The 20,320-nt window shown below is 44.9% G+C and overlaps 1 long non-coding RNA gene across 1 annotated transcript in view; it reads right to left on the bottom strand.

The window, feature by feature from the left end:
• Positions 1 to 473: 473 nt before the first annotated feature.
• LOC113633866 (uncharacterized) overlaps positions 474 to 20,320 on the bottom strand; it is a 70,570-nt gene continuing 50,723 nt past the window's right edge. The window contains exons 3-4 of the long non-coding RNA XR_003438395.1: positions 14,504 to 14,609; positions 474 to 520 (exon numbers count right to left, since the gene is read on the bottom strand). This is a non-coding gene — a long non-coding RNA (uncharacterized LOC113633866). The remainder of the gene's footprint in view (positions 521 to 14,503; positions 14,610 to 20,320) is intronic.

Below are 20,320 nucleotides of genomic sequence, written 5' to 3'. Positions count from 1 at the left end.
AAGATTTTGGAGTGATGGGAAGTTAATTCTTTTATCCCCACAAAATTGTTTTAATTAAACTACCTATATAATGATACTGCAGTTAAACACAGGCATACCTTGGAGATATTGTGGGTTCGGTTTCAGGCCACTGTGATAAAGTGAATATTGCAATAAAGAAAGTCACACAAATTTTTTGGTTTCCCAGTACATACAAAAGTAATATTTGGATGGACCTAGAGGTTATCGTACTAAGTGAAATAAGTCAGACAGAGAAAGACAAGTATCATGTGATTTCCCTTATATGTGAAATCTAAAAAATGATACAAATGAACTTACTTACAAAATAGAAATAGACTCACAGACATAGAAAACAAACTTATGGTTACCAAAGGGGAAAGCGGGGGAGAGGGATAAATTAGGAGTTTGGGATTAACAGATACTCACTACTGTATAGATAAAAAAGATAAACACAAGGACCTACTGTATAGCACAGAGAACTATATTCAATATCTTGTAATAACGTATACTGGAAAAGAATCTGAAAAAGAATATATATAGGTATATGAATAACTGAATCACCTTGTGGTACACTGAAAACTAACACAACATAGTAAATCAACTATACTTCAATAGAAAAAAATTTAAAAATTTATGTTGACACTACACTGTAGTCTATTAAGTGTGCAATAGCATTATATCTTAAAAATGTACATACCTTAATTTAAAAAATGCTTTATTGCTAAAAAATGCTAACCACCATCTGAGCCTTCAGCAAGTCATAACATTTTTGCAATAGTAGCATCAAAAATCACTGATCACAGATCACCATGATAAATACAATAATAATGAAAAAGTTTGAAATATTGCAAGAATTCCCAAAATGTGAGACAGGCACTGAGTGAGCAAGGGCTGTAGGAAAAATGGCGCTGACGCAGGGTTGCCACACACCTTCGATTTGTAAAAAATGCAATATCCGTGAAGTGCGATAAAATGAAGCACAGTAAAATGAGATATGCCTGTAAATATGTATTATGTTCATTAAAACTTTTTTTAATCCTTTCTTCACACAGCTTTTACAGGAGAAAAATATGTTTAAGTCATACAGCCTTGCTAGGTCTGTTGAATACGCTGGTGTGTTGAGAAGGATTCTGAGGCTCTATCTCAATTTAGCAGGGCAGCAATTTTCTGTGAGTGGCACAGGAGGGGGAAATGGCAACGCGTACCTGCCCTGGATGATCTTCCAAGGCCTGTTCAGCTTTTCCTCCGTGATTCTAAGATAACATCAATGAGTCTTTGCAGGTTAGAGTAAAATTGAGTTCAAGGCTGCTTATTGGCTAAATAAATAAGCAAAAAGGGTTATTTCTGGTGTATGTCACACAAACTTGTGCATCCTTGTTCCAAGGCATATCTGGCTAGGGTTCTTATTGACATCCTGAGTAAATATCCTGCAGGCTTTTCATTAACTAGACTTTGTTTCTCATTTAGATTCAGATTTTTCTCTCCCAGGGATTAGGATCTCTAGTCACCAGACTGCTATTGTTTCCCGGATTGATATTATGCAGCTTAGCTCAAGTTTTTAAAACTAAAGTCGATAATATAAAAACAAACAACCAAGAAAACCTGAAATCTCTCACCTAACTCTCACTTAAATGTGTTTTTTGAGTTATCTAAAAACAGAAGTCAGTACGACCACTTCTGTAGCCCTTTGCTGTTTGCAAAGCATTTCCCATGCGTTTGATCTTCACATACCCACCTCCGAGAAAGGCAGAGTCATTATTCCCCATTTACAGCGGGGTCTTGTCATTATCCCCGGGGACCACACAACTACATTGTGTTTTTTTTTGGCTGTACTCGGGCCTCTCACTGTTGTGGCCTCTCCCGTTGCGGAGCACAGGCTCCGGACACGCAGGCTCAGTGGCCATGGCTCACGGGCCCAGCCGCTCCGCAGCATGTGGGATCTTCCCGGACCGGGGCGTGAACCCATGTCCCCTGCACCGGCAGATGGACTCCCAACCACTGTGCCACCAGGGAAGCCCACAGCTACATTCTTTAACTGGACTTGGGTCTGGCTGACTCCAGCTTCAGGTTCTTCACAGCTCGTAGTGTGGTGTCTCTGCTTCTAACTATAATGACACCTGGCTGACGCTAGCTCAAATTCAGTCCCAACGCGTTCCTTGTGAAGTGCTGAACCAACCAGTTTCCCCTCCGCTGAGACGTGTCAGCTCTCATGCCTTCTTCACCATTCCCTCACTGACTCAGAATTTCTACAGGGCATCTCCAGTGGGTCTGTTTGCCCTCCATGCCCTCAGTCCCGGGGAGTTTTGGGACTAGGGCTTTCCCAGCAAGTGAGAGTTTTCACTGCTAAAACCGGGAAAGTCCTGTCAAGCTGGTCACCTGCCTGAGAAGGACTTTAGCATCCGTCAGGTGGGGAGGAGAGGACGACATAGTGGATGGGGCCCAGGATGCTCTCTTGGCCAGCTTACAGCGCTGCCAACCATCTAGCAGGATGGTCTGGAGTTCAGTTAGAGATCACCGAGTCCCGTCCTCTTGTTTAACTGGAGAGGTCCCGAGGCTCTAAGAGAAGGGCTTTCCCCAAGGTGTCCCAGCTTGTGAGTGGCAGACAAAGGAGCCAGCCCAGGGCTCCTGAGCCCATTCCTTATAACAATGGAAGCTTGGATACACTTCTGCCGTTTGCTTGCACTTCCTCATTTAAGTCTCCCACTCCTGTGAGATAGGCATTCCTCTCTAACGCATTTCCACTCAATTTAGGAGGAAACCAAGACTTGGAGAGATGGGATCATTTGCCCAACGTCACACTGCTTCTAAGTGTCAGAGATGCGGCTGTTAGCCCAAGGCTTGTTCTGCTGTAATCTCCATAGCGACGAGCTACACACGGCAGAGTTTACACTGTGCGAAGTCCTACAGGATACGCTTTAGATTATTTCACGTAGGAGAACTGCCCAGCAGAACTGAGAGCTAAATGAATGGCTGGTGTTTTAGATCACTGGATTGTGTGTGGTGTGTCATACAGCAAAACCTAATTGATGCAGTGCATTAACTCACTGGTTTCTAACAGTAACTCTGCACTGGCTGTTAATAGTTGACTCTTGTCAAATGAGGAATCTAAAACATAATAGAGGGAAAATGACTGGAAAGTGGCCGAATTGGGATTAGACCCATGTCTGTGTCACCCCAGAGTCAGTACTTTCATCAGTGTGACAGACAAAAAATTTGACCTCCAAAGATGTCCACATCCTAATCCCCAGAACCTATGAATTAAGGTTCCAAATAGAATTAAGGTTGCTGAGCAGCTGGACTTAAAGTCGAGAAATTACCTTAGATTATCCAAGTGTAATCTTGAAGGTCCTTAAAAAGGGGAGAGAGAGACAGAACACGCAAATCTGAGAAGGTGTGATTACAGTAAAAAGGCACAGAGAGATGCAACGTGGCTGGACTTGAAGATGGAGAAAGGGGGTCAGGAGCCGAGGAATGTGGGGAAAAGCCTCTAGAAGCTGGAAAAGGCCAGGAAGCAGATTCCACCCAGAGCTTTCAGAAAGGAGAGCAGCCACGCCACACCGTGATTTTAGCCTAGCAAGACCCACATCAGACTGCTCGCCTCTAGAACTAAAATAGTAAATGAGTGCAGTTTTAAGCCACCAAGTTTGTGGTACTTTGTCACAACGGCAACAAGAAACTCAAACAACTGCTGTAGTCTACACCCTCCACACTTGGCTGTTCTCCTGGGTCTGAGCTGTGTTCATGTTCGCCCCCTCATGGTGCCAATCATACTGGGGGGGAGCTCCAAAAAGTACTGAAGTACTAATTATGGCCATTTATTGAGTACATACAGTGTTCTAGGCACCAAGCTGAGTGTTTTATAAAAATATTTTATTGAATTACCATAACTGTGGTATGGCTACTCCATTTTACTAGCGTGAAAACAGAGGCTCAGAGAGGTCAAGCCTTTGCCTAAGGTCATACGGCTAGAAGTCATCGGGGAGGATGCGAACCTCTGTCTGTTAGCTCCACAGCCTTCCCCCTTTCACTCTACTGCGCTGACAGCAACGTTGCTGTTAGTGGAATTAAAGTGAGAAAGAATTTGAAAAACCTAGTGAGAAAATTTCATTAATTTGGAGAAATGGTACCTAGGGAACTAATGTTCCTCATTAACTCCTCCCTCCCTTCCCTTCCCTCCCTTTTTCACTTCTTTCTCTCCGCCCTTCCACACACATTTACTGAACCCCTGTCCTGGGATATGAGGACAAATAAGACACAGCCCCTGCCCCGAGGAGCTCCCACATAGCAGAGGAGTTGAGACACAGGCACACACAGTACCTGGGGAGGCTGCTGCCATGAGAGAGGAAAGTCCTGTTCACCTTGGGAATCGGCTAGAAGAGAGAAGTGACATTTGAGCCCTGGATCTGCAGGGAGCCAGGCTGTGTTCCAGGCTTTTTACTGTTGTAACTTGACTCCAACTCTTTACTTCTCTGAGCTTCATTCATTCAAAAAATAGTTTTCAAGCACTTCTTATATACCAGGCAGTGAGCGAGGCAGACGCCATGCATCAGACAAGAAAGACAAGTGTGAGGGGTCTCATAAAACTGCTCCTGTGAAGTCCTGGAGGAGGAGAGCTGACCTGGGGGGGGGGCAGCGAAGACCCTCTGAGATCTGCGGATGTGCTGAGACCTGAGGGGTCAGAGCTGGACTGGGGAGGCGGCCATGGTGGTCGAAGGAAGTCCGGGCAGATGGAAGGCCCGGAAACAGGTGGAAACCTGGTAGGTGCGAGGACTGGAAGAATCCCGTTGGCAGGGTCTAACCAAAAGACACTTGTAAACTGGAGCTGATGGCCCTTTCATGGAGCTGCAGGATTGATTACCTGAGATAATGTGTGAAAGAGACATGCTTTCCTGATAACCTGTATGCGTTTTTATTTTAGCATTTATGAGGTACTAATTGTTATCACTAATTTTTTCTCCCCACTAGATGAAAGCTCCTGAGGGTATACCGATTAGGATAAAAAGTTAGGTTTCTATAGCAAAAAGACCCAATTAAAACACACCTCTGTTTCTCTGTCACTCAGCAGTTCTGAGGTGAGCCGCCCAAGAATAGGAGGCAGCCCTTGTCCACTCGTCATTCCAGGGTCCAGGTTCCTCCCCTTCTGGGGCCCCTCCTTCCCCTGGCACATAGAGGACCTGAGTCACCAATCAACTCGTGGGAAGTGGCCAGAGGCGGACCCTGAGAGCATCTGATGTTAGTGGTTTATCTGGGAGGAGTGGAGAAGAGAGACCAGGAAGACTAGGCAGGTAATACCGGGTGTACCATCTATTCATCTACCACCGTGTGGGATGCAGTGCATCCCACAGAAGGGCTCTTGGAGCTCACGTGAAACACGTATCTTGGAGTTTTCTCACACAAGGGCCCAGGGCGCTGGGGTACTGACACACCAGCTCCTGCTGGCCATTGGTTGAGAGCTACTCCCAGAACATGCAAAATCCCTAGCACTTCTGCCTTCCGTGCCAGCAGGAAAGAGGGCTCCAGCAGCAAGGAAAATCTCTCAGGAAAAGAAATGCAGATGCTGACAGTTGGAAGGGAGACAGTGTGAACAGAAAAGATAAAGGGAAGAGATAGGGGCAGGGCTCTCACAGCATCCGCCACACTGGGCAACGAGCAGTGTTTGCCAGAAAGAGAACGGCAACGTTGTGGTCCCCTCCTTACATCCCTGAGCATCCTCTAGGTCGTAACAAATGCTCAATGAATGTTTATAGAATGAACAAGGTAAATGAGTGATAGGTAAGTGCATTAATATGTCCTGTGATGATTTACTTATTCCCATGGTGGAAGAGAACAAAGATCTACAGCCATGGCCATAGCTACTTCTATATCTGTATCTATGTCTATATATCTATATCTACATATTTATTGATCTAGATACAGGTACAGATATAGATTGATAAATAATGTGTGTGTGCATACATACGCATCTCTAGAACTGTGCCAGGCACTCTGTGTGTGTTTGTGTGTATATATATACATATGTATGTAGGTGTGTGTGTATATATGTGTGTGTGTGTGTGTGTGTAATTTTCACAACAAAATTATGGAAGGTGAATTTTCCTGCATGTATTGATGTGGAAACTGAGACAAAGAAAGGCCACGTCACTTGCCCAAGGTTGCACGTTTAGTTAGAAAACAGCAGAGCAATCGAACACAGCTCAGCTGGACTATTAAGTAGGGGCTCCTCCGGCTGCATCCTTCCACATTCCTTCCTCTATCACCCAATGGCATTAGCCAAACCATCAAGCTGATTTGAGTTTTGAGAAAATCTCTTTGAAGGGAATTTTCAAACCTGATGTTTCTCCAGAGACCTGTAGAAGGATCCTCACAATTGACTTATCAACCTGGATAGATAGTGCTTGCTACAATCCCAGTTGAGAGAAAAAAAAAGACAGGTTATTTTATGTGCTGACTACATTTCTAAGAGATCTAATTAAAACAGGACAACAGCAGAACTCTGATTAAAGAATGCTGTATGAAAAGTGTGTCTACTTGAATGAATCAAGCATAGATAAAGGTAATAAAGATTTATTCCAGAGAGATGGGGGAGGGAAAGAGGGAGAGAGGAAGGGAGAGACAGAGAGAGAGACACGGAGAGAGAAAGACAGAGACACACACAGAGAGGTGGAAACTGCTCACAGAAGAGGGTCTGGTGTTGGAGAGTTATTTGAAGCCATGGGTATCTGCCGGCAGATTCTATTAAAAGGTTTTGAGGGTTTAAAAAAATAGCACTACTTTTCCCTAAAGGTTAAAAGACCAATAACAGTAAAGCAATTTCTACTTGGTAAAATAAAACTGCAAGATCCATTTCACACAAGACTCAGGGAAAGAAGAGTCTGGTTCATCCAAGAGTCATACTGGGTGTGGGTTGGAAATTGAAGGCTCTTTCTGACCCCAACCAAGAGCATCTTTCCCTGGCTGAAGCAGGTTGGGGTAGACCAGCTACTACAGGAACAGCATTGCAGGGAGCCATGCTCGCCCAGCCCTGACCTACATGCCATACAAGACGATTCCTAAAATTCAACCAGCATTTACTGCTCAGCTCTTATTTTCCAGAGCTGGTGCTGGATGCTTTCAAATGCATAGTTTAAATTATGTAATCATATCAGCAACCCTGTCAAGTGAGCTGACTTTGATGGTGGAGGAAGAGCCAGGAGCCCAGGAATGTCGCTGTAGAAGCCGGAAATGCAAGGAAACGGATGCTTCCCTAGCCTCTGGAGGGAGTGTAGCCCACTGACACTGATCTCCACCTAGTAAGACTGATTTCATAATTCTGACCTCCAGATCGATAAGAGAATCCACGTGTGTTGTTGTAACCACCAAGTCTGTGGTCGTTTGTCACAACAGCCATCGGGAACTAGTACGAGTGTCTTAGCCAACAGTGCACAGCCGGGAAACAGAACAGGTTTTGAGCCCAGGTCTTTTGACTCCAAACCTGGTACTGCTCCTATCACGACTTGCTGCTTCCTGCTGGGTGCTCTGTGCCATTCTCACTGACACCATTCAGATTCCTACAGAGCCTCTTCTCTGACACAGCGATTTCCAAACTTGACTCTGCGTCAGCTCTCCTGGGCCCTCTGTAATGAAATGCAGAGTCCCTGGACCCAAAGATTGAGAGGAGCCCTACAACTCTGTATTTTTAAATAGGGGAATCTGCTGCAGGTTCTACGATCCAATCTGGGAATCACTGCTCTAGAACTTTTTATTTCTAAAATGTATTTGATACACAGATTCATAGGGAGAAAATATAACATCACCTCTTTATCTTCCTTTGAACACATGAACACTTGACTGGAGGGCTGATTTTGGGGGAGGCTGCTATGTGGGAAGAATTTCTAGTTAACAACACACTCGCCTTCACACCACTCCTGGGATGGAGGGAGTGTGATACGTCTATTACTGATGGGAAACCAAGGCTCATTCAGGTGACTTGTGACAAAGACCTTCTTCTTGACCAAACTCTAGACAGGCTCCTCTGCGCCTGACTAGGACCCATCCTTGGGCATTGTCCTCAAGGGTCCAATTTCAGCAAGAATCCTGCTAAGTCAGTTTAGCCGGATCTCCTCTTCTCTGTATCTGATCACTCGCAATATGTGATTCCCTTCCTCCTCGCCACCCGTTCCCCAGGTGGTATCTGACCACTGACCTGTCTTCAGCAAGAATCCTGTTAGGCCAGTTAGCCAGAATTACCCGCTGATCCCCACCTCCCCCCACTCCTGGGCTATAAAATTCCTACTTTTCCTTGCTGTATTCAGAGATGAGCCCAATCTCTCTCCCCTACTGTAAAACCCCACTGCAGTGGTCCCTACGGCTATCATGACTGTCCTAAATGCAGCACAGCCTCAGCATCTTGACAAGTGTCATTAATGAGTTTTCTTTAACACTTGCTGTATATGTGCTCAGTGGCTGCTGTGACAAAACACTACGCACTGGATGGATGACAGCAACAAAACTTTACTGGCTCACAGTTTTGGAGGCTACGGGTCCTAAATCAAGGTGTCAGGAGAGCCACACTCCTGATGAAACCTGCAAGGGAAAAGTGTTACGCCTTCTGGATGCTAGTAATCCTTGGTTTTCTTTGGCTTGTGGAGGCATCCCTCCACTCTCTGCCTCTGTTGTCACACAGTCATCTTTTTCCTGTGTGTCTCTGTGTCTCTTCACTTTTTATCAGGACACCAGTCATACTGGATTAAGAGTCCTCCTTATTCCAGTATGACCTCATCTTAATTTAACCAATTATATCAGCAACCACCCTATTTCCAAACAAAGTCACATGGAAGTACTGGTGGCTAGGAGTTCAATGTAGCTTTTGGGGGGGGACACAATTCAACCCAGAACTCTTGCCAAAGCCATTTGGCTGGTAAATGGCAGCAGTGGGCTCAAACACAGATCTGGCTCTTTTCTCTTCACCCGCCTTGATGGAGTCTGCATATGAATAAGTGTGTGAACAAGTCTCATGGCTTTTCTGTGCCTTCCTAAGTCCTTCCAGTAGAGTTCTTGGCACTTGTAAGTCTCCCAGGTACTTTCCCTTGGGAGCTCTATTTTGCTCCACTGAGCACAAGTCAGAGGGAGCTCACATCTGCACTTCTCTTCTCCACATTCCAAAAGGCTCAGACACTTTCTTTCCATTCCACGCTGTGTGCAATTGCTCCTCAAGGTGCAGAAGAGGGGCCCTTCTATTGAAATGACCGGATTCTACCTGGGAACTGTTATGTCTGTTGCCCTTTTGGATAATCTCTGCTGTAAATTAACTACTCCTATCCTAGGCCCATGTTTTTCTATTGGGTCCTTGGCATTTTTCTTATTAATTTGTAAAAGCTCTTTCTGTATTAACCTTTATCTATCATGGGAATTGCAGATACTTCTACCAATCTCTCATTTGTCTTCTGACTTTGTTTTTTACTCTCTTGTCATGCAAAAATCTTAAGTCTTCTGTGGTCCATGTGTATTCTTTCCTTCCTTTACAGTTTCTGGGCTTTCTGTCTTGCTTAGAAAGTTCTCTCAGACCCCTTGGTGACACTTATGTCCTCCTCAATATCTCATATTTTTTGTTGCCTTGAATTATTTTTACTGTTATGCTCAAAAAGAATATGTAAATGATTGGGGGTTTGGTGATTCCACTAACTGTATCAGTCGTGCTGAAGTCTGTTTAGTTCATCTGTGCACTCCTGCATAATTTCTGGGTTTCAGGGAAGTTGAAGTAAAATGTGTTTGGACAGAAGAGAAGGACAGTCATTGTTCTTCCCTTTTCTACTTATATTTCCCTTTGGTAAAGCTTGAGATGCACTATTTGACAAATCTATCCAATTATATATGCACGCACATATACGTATGCATATATATGTCAGAGACTGCTATGTGTTCATCAACACACATACTTATCCCACACGAGAAGGTGGGAGATAAACTCCATGAAGACTTTGGTGACTGCCACATTGGTGAAATTAGGTGAAAAGAGGTGTCTAACCACGTGGGGCGCGTCACAAGGTACAAGGCACGTCACTGTGCCTTGAGTTCCCTGCAGGTGAAGGTTGGGCAGTGCCTGACGGGCCTCTTTGGATCTGGAAGGCAGCACACACCACATTTGGGAAGACGATCCCAACAGGTTATTGATGACCAGGAAGGCTGCAAGTTTTGACTGGGGCCAAAAGCAAGAGGCCAAAAGCAACCTCTGCAATAGGATCAGACTATTGTAAAGGCTGCTCTGACATGGAGCTATCCAACCAGGCAGAGCTTACGGGGTGTCAGATCTACTGAGGCAGACACAAATGCTGTGTGGAGGGTTTGGCAATTTCAGTAGAGGAACCACAGAGCAGACCTTTAGGTTTCTGGATCAAAACCATACTTTATCACAGAGAATTATACACTGATCAGAAAGAAGCTTCTAATCACGGGGCATCAAGTGACTATGTAATTGGAACTGCTCACCAAGAGCTGGGTGTTGTCAGGTCTACCGGGTCGGATTGGAACTGCCCACCAAGAGCTGGGTGTCGTCAGGTCTACCGGGTCGGAAGTTGGGCGTATACAGCAATAATCCATCCCATGATGAAAATGTCCCATGCTAGATCAAGCCCAAGCAGACCTGCCAGGTGCAGGTAAGTGACATGAAAAGATGACCCTGACCCTCTGTCACCTACCTCTGTTGCATGAGAACCTCCCCCACCACTCACACCTGTGGCCTCTTACAAAGCTCCTTATGACCAGTGATGGATTAGAAAAGTCTCAGTCCTGGTTCTCGGATGGTCCAGCACAATTTGTCAGCGTGCTGACCGTGGTCTGCTGCCGTACTCTAGTCCCACTCAGGAGTGTTGATGAAAGACAGTGGCAGGGAGAAATCTCAGCACACAGATGTCTGAGCACATGTAATCCTCAACTTTGGGTGGGGGCAGAAGTGGTCTGAGGGAAGAATACATACAGCGATGAATGGATTAACAGGTTGGTCAGAGACCTAAGAGAAACATAATTGGAAGACTGGAGATGAGGAAGTCCAGGAAAGAGGTGTGTGGATAGACCCCTATAGGAGCAAGTAAAAAAAGCATTGGTCCTATTGCTGGAGTCACTGTCACTCCCAGAAGACCTCTTGGGCAATTTTTTTAACCTCTCAAACCTACAACTCTTGGCTCTGCTGGACTAGCTGTCTTAGTTCCCAAGAGATGGATGTTTCTGCCAGGCAACACATGAAGGGTTCTACTGAGCCTAAAGTTATGGTTGCTGCCTGGTGATGCGGACTCTGTATGCCAGTAGACCAGAAGGGAAAAAAAAAGAGTTACTCTATTTGCATGGGTAAATGACATGAGGTCCTGAGGCTCCTACCTATAATGAGAACGGAGAGATAATAGTATGGAACACAGCAGATTCTCTGGAGGGCTTATTGTTGCTTCCATGCCCATTGGTAACTGAAAGGGCAATTCATCAGCCATGGAGCAACAAGGGCATTGTAATGAGGGGCTCAGATACCTCAGTGAGTTACCTTATTGGGAAAGAAACTTACACTAGTAGAAGTACTGGCTAAGGTTGAGGACAATCTCAAATGAGTGGTAGAGGAGGGAGACGGGGAATATCCACGGCACAACTTTGCTAGTAAGTGACGGAACAAAGTAGACACAATGTGTGGCAAGAGTAGACCTGGGTGGTGCACAGGATGGACTGTAGCAGGTGCCCAGCTCATTTCCCCTTAGCTAAGAGGTCACCTGAAGCTCTATGGACAAATCTCATACATGCAAAACCTTCCTCCTCCAGCATCCGCATCTCTGCCTGGGAGCTTTCTCTGGCTACAGGAGCTTGCTAGGCTCAAGATGACTGTAAATGTCAGAGAGTTCATGTTCCCCAGGAGCAACCACCTCGGGATGATGGGCAGGAGTCGATGGGGTGGGCTCTATATAGTCTCAGAGGGTCTTCAGCAGGTGAGCCCCAGAAGCCATCAGTGGTAATCCACTCGATGACGCACTCTTAACTGCGTTTCCTCCATTCCCTGTCTCCCCTTCACGTCCCATCACTCTGCTTCCCAGGATCTCCTTCCGCATAATCCGTATGCACCAAATCCTCATCTTAGTGTATACTTCTGGGGGAATCTCAGCTAAGACTCTTAGTCAATGGACAATAAATGCTAGTTCTTCTTCTATACATGTTAGAAGCATTTATACTAAGCTCATTTATGATTTAGAAAGAAGGACAAGTTTATTATATTTCAGATGCTACCAAGTTCCAAACCACAATGACTATCAGAGAGGCTAAAAGAACAGAGAAGAATGCAAATTTGGAAGCGAATGAGATGAGATTTAATATAGATAAATGTAAGATAACGTACCTGGGAAAAGTCTCAATCAGCATTAATTTAAAGTAGGAGCCTGCAATTTGTGAAATAATCATACTGCCAAAAAGCTGAGGATAATAATGTATAATAAATTATAAATTGAGCAATGTGCTGCTTATTAGAAAAACCAAGTCCACCATCTTGCAGGTTGGAGATAAAATATGATCAGATGTAGTCACGTCATTCCAGGACCCTTCCTGGGACAGAGCTAGAAATCAAGGGTGGGTTGGTCAAGGTAGAGTGGGGAAGCAAAGTTAGGAATGAGACATGGGATTCAGCTGAGTCTGTGGGGGTGTTCTGGACTTACGGGGTTGAGATCAAAAGCTGTGGAAGCAATCCAACATCAGACAGAGCACGGGGATTAAGACCAGAGATCAGCTGAAGGTCCTCAGCCAGGCAGGGGGTCAGGGCAGCAGAGACATGGCATCAGTGATAGAGATCTTGAAACTAAGGTTACTCTGACTCCACCTTTAAGACTTTAGTCACTGAGTGTCAGTATAGGGATGAATCCCCCAGAGATGCTGACCTTCCCCCACACAGCCTCATGTCAGTTGAGATTCCATTTGGCTGCAAGTAAGGGAAAGCTGGACACAGTGGTTTATATAAGTATATACCTTGTATTTTTCATGAACTAGCATGTGTGGAGGTTGTATATTGCTGGCACTGGGAGGAAAACACTGATGCCACATGCTTACTTCTTTTTCGTTAGATGAAAAAGCACGTGCTGAGTAGAAGCAATCACATGAACAAACGCACAGAAACGTGTAAGAGAACGATATGGGTAGCAATCACATTTCACCACCTACCCTATACACCCTGCCCCTTTCTTCCTTCATAATCAAAGCCTAGTTTGGTTTGGAAGCAACATGATCATCTGTAGAGAAACACTTGCTTTCCTCAGCATCCACTGATCTATGAAAATTAATCAAAAATCTTCCCTCTGATAATATTTTTTTCCTTATGAAACACATCCCTGTTTCCCCTTATCCTTTCTTTCTGGCTTGAACAAGCGTGTGGTGCCTAACATTGCGGCAAGCCATCTTGTGTCCAAGATGAGCTCAAAGACCTCCATCCTTTAGGTTCTAACTTCAGCATCACCTTTTCAGACAGGCTTCCCTGACCACCTTCGCGTGGACCCTCATTCCATGCTTCTTTGTATCTCTTCCTTTGCTAGTTCCTTCACTGAATTTATTTCAAGCGGAAAAAATTTATTTTTCAGTAATATGACCTCTATTAATATTTTTCTCTCTCCTGTTAAAATGTAAGCAGCTCCTTGAAGTCAGGGGCGGTGCTAGGCACAGAGTGGCAGCTAATAAATCACTGTTAGATATGCAAACTCATGAAGGCAGGAGCTCTCATTTCCAAGCCCCTCCCTTTCCAGTTCAGCCCCCAGGATTGGCTGCCTCGTTTGGAAGCTGGACTTTGCGACCTGCCTTTGCCACAGCACAGCTGTGGGATCTTCAGTTTTCTATCCAATCAGTAAGGGCGGTGGGACCCAATCAACTCCGAGGTCCTTTTTAATCGAACAACTGATACGCTGGTCCCTAACATTTCTAGGTTTTTCTTCTGATTGTAGAGTTTTTAAGACATTTTTGATCACGACCTACCAGCAGTAATAAATTTTACATCACAACTGACCACGTTTACTCGGCCAGGAACTGTATTGCCTTATGTTTAAAAAGCACTAACTTGTTTACAAGACCTGTTAATGGTTTGTAATCTGAAGTTTGAAAAACTCAAGATATTTCTGTCCCATGCAATCCCCTATTAAACTATGTCTTACTTGGGAAAATATTTTTAGCAATGACATTATTAATAATACATGAGACAATATTCTTATATATTATTATATAATATATAGCATGAATTAGAAGATATAATAAAATGTAATAATAATAAGTTATAAATCTAACGTGTGTACAGCTCTTTGGAGCAGACAGATTACCATCACACAGAGTAGCTCATTTATTTATTGTGTCAACTCTCTAATGAGGGCAGACTCACTTTTCATATGAGAAAACTAGCTCAGAGGGCAAATAATATACCTAAGAACACTTTGCAAGCTAGTGCCAGAGCCAGGGCTCAAACCAGGATTTTAAACTCCTTGTTCAGACCTCTTTCTCTTCATTAAATGCCAATTAAGGATGCAGATACCTTAGATGAATCCCTTCTGTCACGCTGGCCATTGTCTCTCTCTGCCGTAGCATCCTCTCTGGCTCAGTTCATTTCATTGTAAGCTCCGGAAGTGAGGACAGGGACCCTGAAGGAATCAAGAAGCATGTTCAGGCTCGTCCCAGATGCCTGAAACCCTTCATCACAAAGATCTCAACCCAGGCTCTGCCACATATTTATTGCATGGCCTGTAGCAAGCTATTTGACTTCTCTGAGACTTAGTTTCCTCATCTGTACATGGGGGATGATTCCCATGGTTCTACCAACTTCAGGGGCTTGCTGTGAAAGTGCTTGTGGAGATCCTTAGGCAGTGCGAGCCTCTGGATCCTTTCAAGAATCTTCCCTCTGCCGGGGATGGCTGCCCTTCTGCTTGGCACAAACTAGACGTTACTTATACCTCATTCACACATCTCCTCTTGGGCACTCCTGTGTTTTATTCTAACTTACAGCTCTTTCCGTGTCCCATTAATATGTGCTTCCCGTACATCACATAGTGCTTAGATATAGTGGGTGCTCATTCATTCATTTCAAAGCAACATTCCTTGTACTCTACGTTCTAGACCTGGGCTACGTTCTGAGTAGTTATCCAATAGCAAGCTTAAATGCCCGGGAGGATATCAGTATTTTCATCATTTGCCAATTATGTGGGAGGAATCACAACACACACTCCACAAAGAAAGTGTTGCATAATGTTCTCCTAGTGGTTGATGGCTTTCAGTGGGACTCATATGGATCGTGGTATCCACAGCAAATGTTACTCATCCCTGTGCATGGTGGCATAAGGAATGATCTGTGGAATTACAAGCAGAATTTTGTAGTCAGGTGGCTGCAGACGGTGCGGTGCTCAGTGAGGTCATCATCGAGGGAGAGAGAAAGGGCCACCTGTTTTATCTATGTGCTGGTGAAGACTTTCCAAATGTAGAAAGTGTTACTCTGATACTGCTTCTCAATCAGCAGGGGTGCACGGGGCATGAAGGATTCTTCAGGAGATACTAAGTACTGCAGAAACAAGAGTGAGCGCTCTGAAGTCAGATGAAGCAAGTGGGACAGGGATAGGAGGTAAGGTCAAAGAAAGACCAGGGAGTCAGTGTGTGTGGACAGAACCAGCTGAAACCAGGGGTACAATGAACGGTTTCACTTAAATCACTGAATGTTCTGGAGCAGGGGTGGCAGGGGAGGGATGGAAACAGGGAGATCGCTGTCATCAGAGAAAGGGGTGGCTTGAAATAGGATCTGGCAGTGGAGGGGTTAGATCCAAGGTTATTTTTTGGAGGTAGAGACATCAAGATTTGGTGGTGGGTTGAATGGAGTTTGAGGGCCAGGGAGAACATGAGGGCATCTTCTAAGTGTTTGGTCTGAGCTGTTGAGTGGATGCTGATGCCATTTACGGAAACAGGAAAGACTAGAGGGAAACAGATTGTGAAAGAAAACAGAGTCCTCTTGGAATTCATGTTAAATTCGAGATGTGGGTCAGACATTTGCGTAGGCAGTGTGGAGCAGACAGGAGTGGTAAGGACCAGAGACAGAGTTTACTTCAGTCCACGGATGGTCTAAGAAGGCACCATGCAATAAGGAATGTTACATATGTCTTGCTATCCACCACCAGCATGCAAAGCCATGCTGCTGTGTCCCAGCACTGCCGCTTAGCAGCCATGTGCCCTTGGGCACATTTCTTCACCCCTTTACATTCACAAAATAAGAATAATCATACATACCTCCTAGGGCAATTGTGGAAATTAAAAGGGATAATGTATATAATGTCGAGTGCAGTGCCTGGCCAGCTGGAAGCACTATATCAATAGTTGCTATTAGTGGGCTTCCCTGGTGGCGCAATGGTTAAGAATCTGTCTGCCAATGCAGGGGACACAGGTTCAAGCCCTGGTCCGGGAAGATCCCACGTGCCGTGGAGCAACTAAGCCCGTGTGCCATGACCACTGAGCCTGAGCTCTAGGGCCCATGAGCCACAACTACTGAGCCCACGTGCCACAACTACTGAAGCCCGTGTGCCTAGAGCCCATGCTCTGCAACGAGAAGCCACCACAAAGAGAAGCCCATGCACCCCAACGAAGAGTAGCCCCTGCTCACCGCAACTACAGAAAAGCCCAAGTGCAGCAACGAAGACCCAATGCAGCCAAAAATAAACAAATAAATAAAATAATGAAATAAATACATTTATTTTTAAAAAATAGTTGCTATTAGTAATATTAATACGAATCAGTTATCTATGAGTAAGATCAGCTGTCCTGAAATATTGTGCTTAAGGAAATTCAGTATTCAAACAGAATGGACTCAACTCCGCAGATAGGCAAGAGGTATTCGCGACTCTCCTCCCCCTTCCCCAGGGAATGTCAAAGATCTGACTTTATTTAAAGGTAGAGTAGGTTAAGAGGCCAGACACTTGCATAAAAACTTCCCTTTTTTCTCTTTTTCCCTCCACATAATTGCTGCAGAATACCTCTGTTGTCCTCATATTGTATTGCATACAGCCTTTCAAGGTCCTGGCTAAGGAGCCAGACTACTCGGTACCTAAAAGTTAAGCAAAATAAGATGTTTGAAAGCCAGAGAGGCTGATCTCGGCTCCAGAAAGTACAAGATGGACAGAAATATTTGGGATTTGATGTGGAGACGCTCATCACATCTGAAATCTGAGATGAGACCCCCCGCTCCCCAAAAAAGACTTCATGAACCAGGAGAAGAGGCCAGACCTGGCTCCTTGGCAGAGGCTGGAGATATCCAGCCTGTGCCAGATGGGGGTCCTGTTTCCCCCAGGCTCTCCCCTTCCTCGGGCTCTGTCAGCCAGACCTGCAATCATCTGTGTGCCTTCTTTAATTGCTTCAATTAGGAAATGTACTAAAAAGTCCAGAGAATAATAAACAAAAACTCTCTGTCCAGATATTTGCATCATAAATTATTCAACAGTAAAAGAAATGAAACATAAAATGGAAGTCCCTTCACTCCATTCTCCTTCTCTCCTGACGAAATCACGATCTAAAAATTGTGCACATCTGATCAAACCATGTTTTGATCTTTGGACTATCCATACATAGCTCCACAAGCCAAACATATTTTTGTTTTGTGTATATTAAAGCACTTACATATATGTTTTCATGGTCATATGAATCTTTTTGTAATTTGCTTTTCTTATTCAACATTATGTTGATAAATATGCTTTGTTCATTGATTATAATTGCTGGGCATCTAATTTCACAATTAGACACAATTTCTATATTGATGTGTAGGTAGGTTCTTTTTTCACTCACTGTCTCAAACAATGCTGGCTTGACCACCCTGGGCATGACCAGCACACCTGCCAGCATCTCCCCAGGGCACTCTGACAGCAGACTTGCAGCGTAGAGGAGCCTGCCTCTCTTTGACGTTAGCAGATAGTACCTGACTGCTTTCCTAATGGGTTCCTTAATTTACATCACCGCCAGTGATTATGAAAATTCTTGCACCTCCACAGTCTACAACTATGAGTTTTTTACTAGCGTGCTGAGTGGGAAAGGTATCTCCTTGATGTTTTCATTTTATTTCTCTGATTGGTGGGATGCACCCTTTTCCAGATCCCCATTCATCAAAGTCTCCCTGGCTGGGTTTTTATTGCCTGTAGCCAAATGTCATTCCTAAGGAAGGGAGGCATTTTTGACCAGCGTTAACTGACTTCCCAGGAAACCCCTGAAGCTCAAGTGGGAGAGGGGGAGCTTCAAAGGACAAACGTCATCAGCTTGACGATTTTGCCCAGGGATCTAAGGAATCTTCTAATTTAATTTAATACCCCATTGTCCAAGATCAAACCTAACAAAACTATATTCTCCAAAGTTGGATCTGTTCTACTTCTGACACGTGTCTCCTCCCCACTGCTTACTTCCGTGCGGCATGCTCGAGGAACTCTCTGAGCTCGGGCATCTTGCCCAAAACTTCTAAAGAGTCAGTCTGGACTTAAAAGAAACCTCTATGCAGCCCAATCCTGCGAATATTTATCAAGTGTCAACTATGTACAATTCACTGGTTTTTCCATCCAATACGACGTATTCCCTTCAAGGGCCAATTAACAAAGTGATTAAAGAAAGGAACAGATGTATCTGCCCACCTTTCTCTTTTGAGAAGCCTCAAGAAGTGGCAGTGTCTTCTCAGTTCCCCAGCCAGAGATGACCTTCAAGCCCCACCAACTGAGTCACCAGGAGAGGTCCCAGACCGTGCAGCCTTCTGTCCCAAACACCTGGCTGTATCCTTGCCCGGGATCACCCTCAGGTGCCATCCTGCCTCTGTCTGCACATCATCAGGAGAGCTCCCGCCGTTGACTTCGACCGCATTTGGACGTTAAAAAAACACAGATGGCCCTGTGGCTCCAGGCTCATTGCAGCATATTTCTCTGATAAGTGATTCTCATTATGGGCTCGTCAGACAATTGAGGAAACGAGAGGTGGCCCCACCCTTGTGCCTGTCAGGTCTGGTTATTAAAAAATGGAAACAAAAAACTAAAGAGAGGAAAATTTTTAAGCTAAGAGAGGTCTTGGGACCAGGAGGCAGGAGGTAGGAAGGAAGGAGCACTTCCAGGCAGTTAGTTAGGATGGCTCCAGGCCAGACTGGCCCTGCCTGCTCCAGGGAAGTTCTGTCTCTACTCAGGGCCCAAGGTCCCCCAAACCCAGGAGGAGCAGATACGAGCTTCCCATCTTTTGTTCCCCTTGACGTGATGCTCTGCCTTAGTGAACTTCCTCCGGTGAGCTCTGTCCTTGAGCCTTGGGACACTGCACGTACTACGGCACTGCTTTTGCTTTGGCTCTCATAGTTCATTGGGCTTCTCCATCTACCAGGGGACCCAATACAACCTAGAGGTTAGGAACATAGGCTGAAGACAGACCACGCAGGTTCAATCCCAGGTCCGCCACCTATTAGCCATTGCCTTGCACCGATGGCCTGACCCCTCCCGAGCTCAGTGTGCACGCAAGTGAAACAAAAAACAGCAGTAGCACTTGTTCTGCATGGCTCCCCTGAGGTTGCGATGAGATGCTGCACCCAGAGCCCTTTGCACGACGCCTGACTCCACACAAGCTCTCAAGCAATGTCGGCTCCATTAGGTCACAGCCGTGGTGGAGCCAGTTCCTTGCCACGGGCTCATTGTTTAACCATCGTGGTTGAGCAGTAAGCTCCATGAGAGCAGAGACACTGCTCAGAGGGTGCCAACACCTCGCCCATGAAGATGCTTAACAAACTGGTCCTGAACGTGTAAGTACATTGAGGAAAACCGGCCCTGAGAACCGCAGGCAACGTCATGTCGGAAGATGGAGAAACGAGTAACCAGTGATTCTCAGAGGATGACATGGTGGGGACAGGAGTCATATATAGTTTAAAAAAACATATTAAAAATCACAAAAGAAACTAATACCAAAATAGCTCTAAAATTCCAAAATGATTTTCACTTACATTAGTTAATTTAATAACCCCACCATCAAAGGGACTTAGTTATTATCACCATTAAAGTTTTATAGGAGAAACCTGTGATTGTCAGAGAGGTTAAGTAACTTTCCCAGGATCGCAGAGCTATTCCTTTAGCAGAGGTGGGACGTAAACTCGGTCCTTTGAACTTCAAACTTGTGCTGTCTTTCCAGTAAAAGACCTGTTTACAGTTGGAAGAGCAAGGGCCACGCGTGGGCTAGGGGTGCATCTTGTTGCCATTTGAAAAAAAAGCCACACAGATATTAAAGCAAACTACTTCCCTTTTGGTCTTTCCTTTCATATTAGGCGGAGTTCAAAGTAAACCAGTTCTTGTAATCCTCCGATCATTTCTCGCCCTTGTGT

The sequence above is a fragment of the Aethalodelphis obliquidens genome, unplaced genomic scaffold, assembly GCF_003676395.1.
Source record: "Aethalodelphis obliquidens isolate GAN/ISIS:26980383/991018 unplaced genomic scaffold, ASM367639v1 scaffold41, whole genome shotgun sequence".
Taxonomy (NCBI): Eukaryota; Metazoa; Chordata; class Mammalia; order Artiodactyla; family Delphinidae; genus Aethalodelphis; species Aethalodelphis obliquidens.
This window is presented reverse-complemented; position numbering and strand designations above follow the sequence as displayed.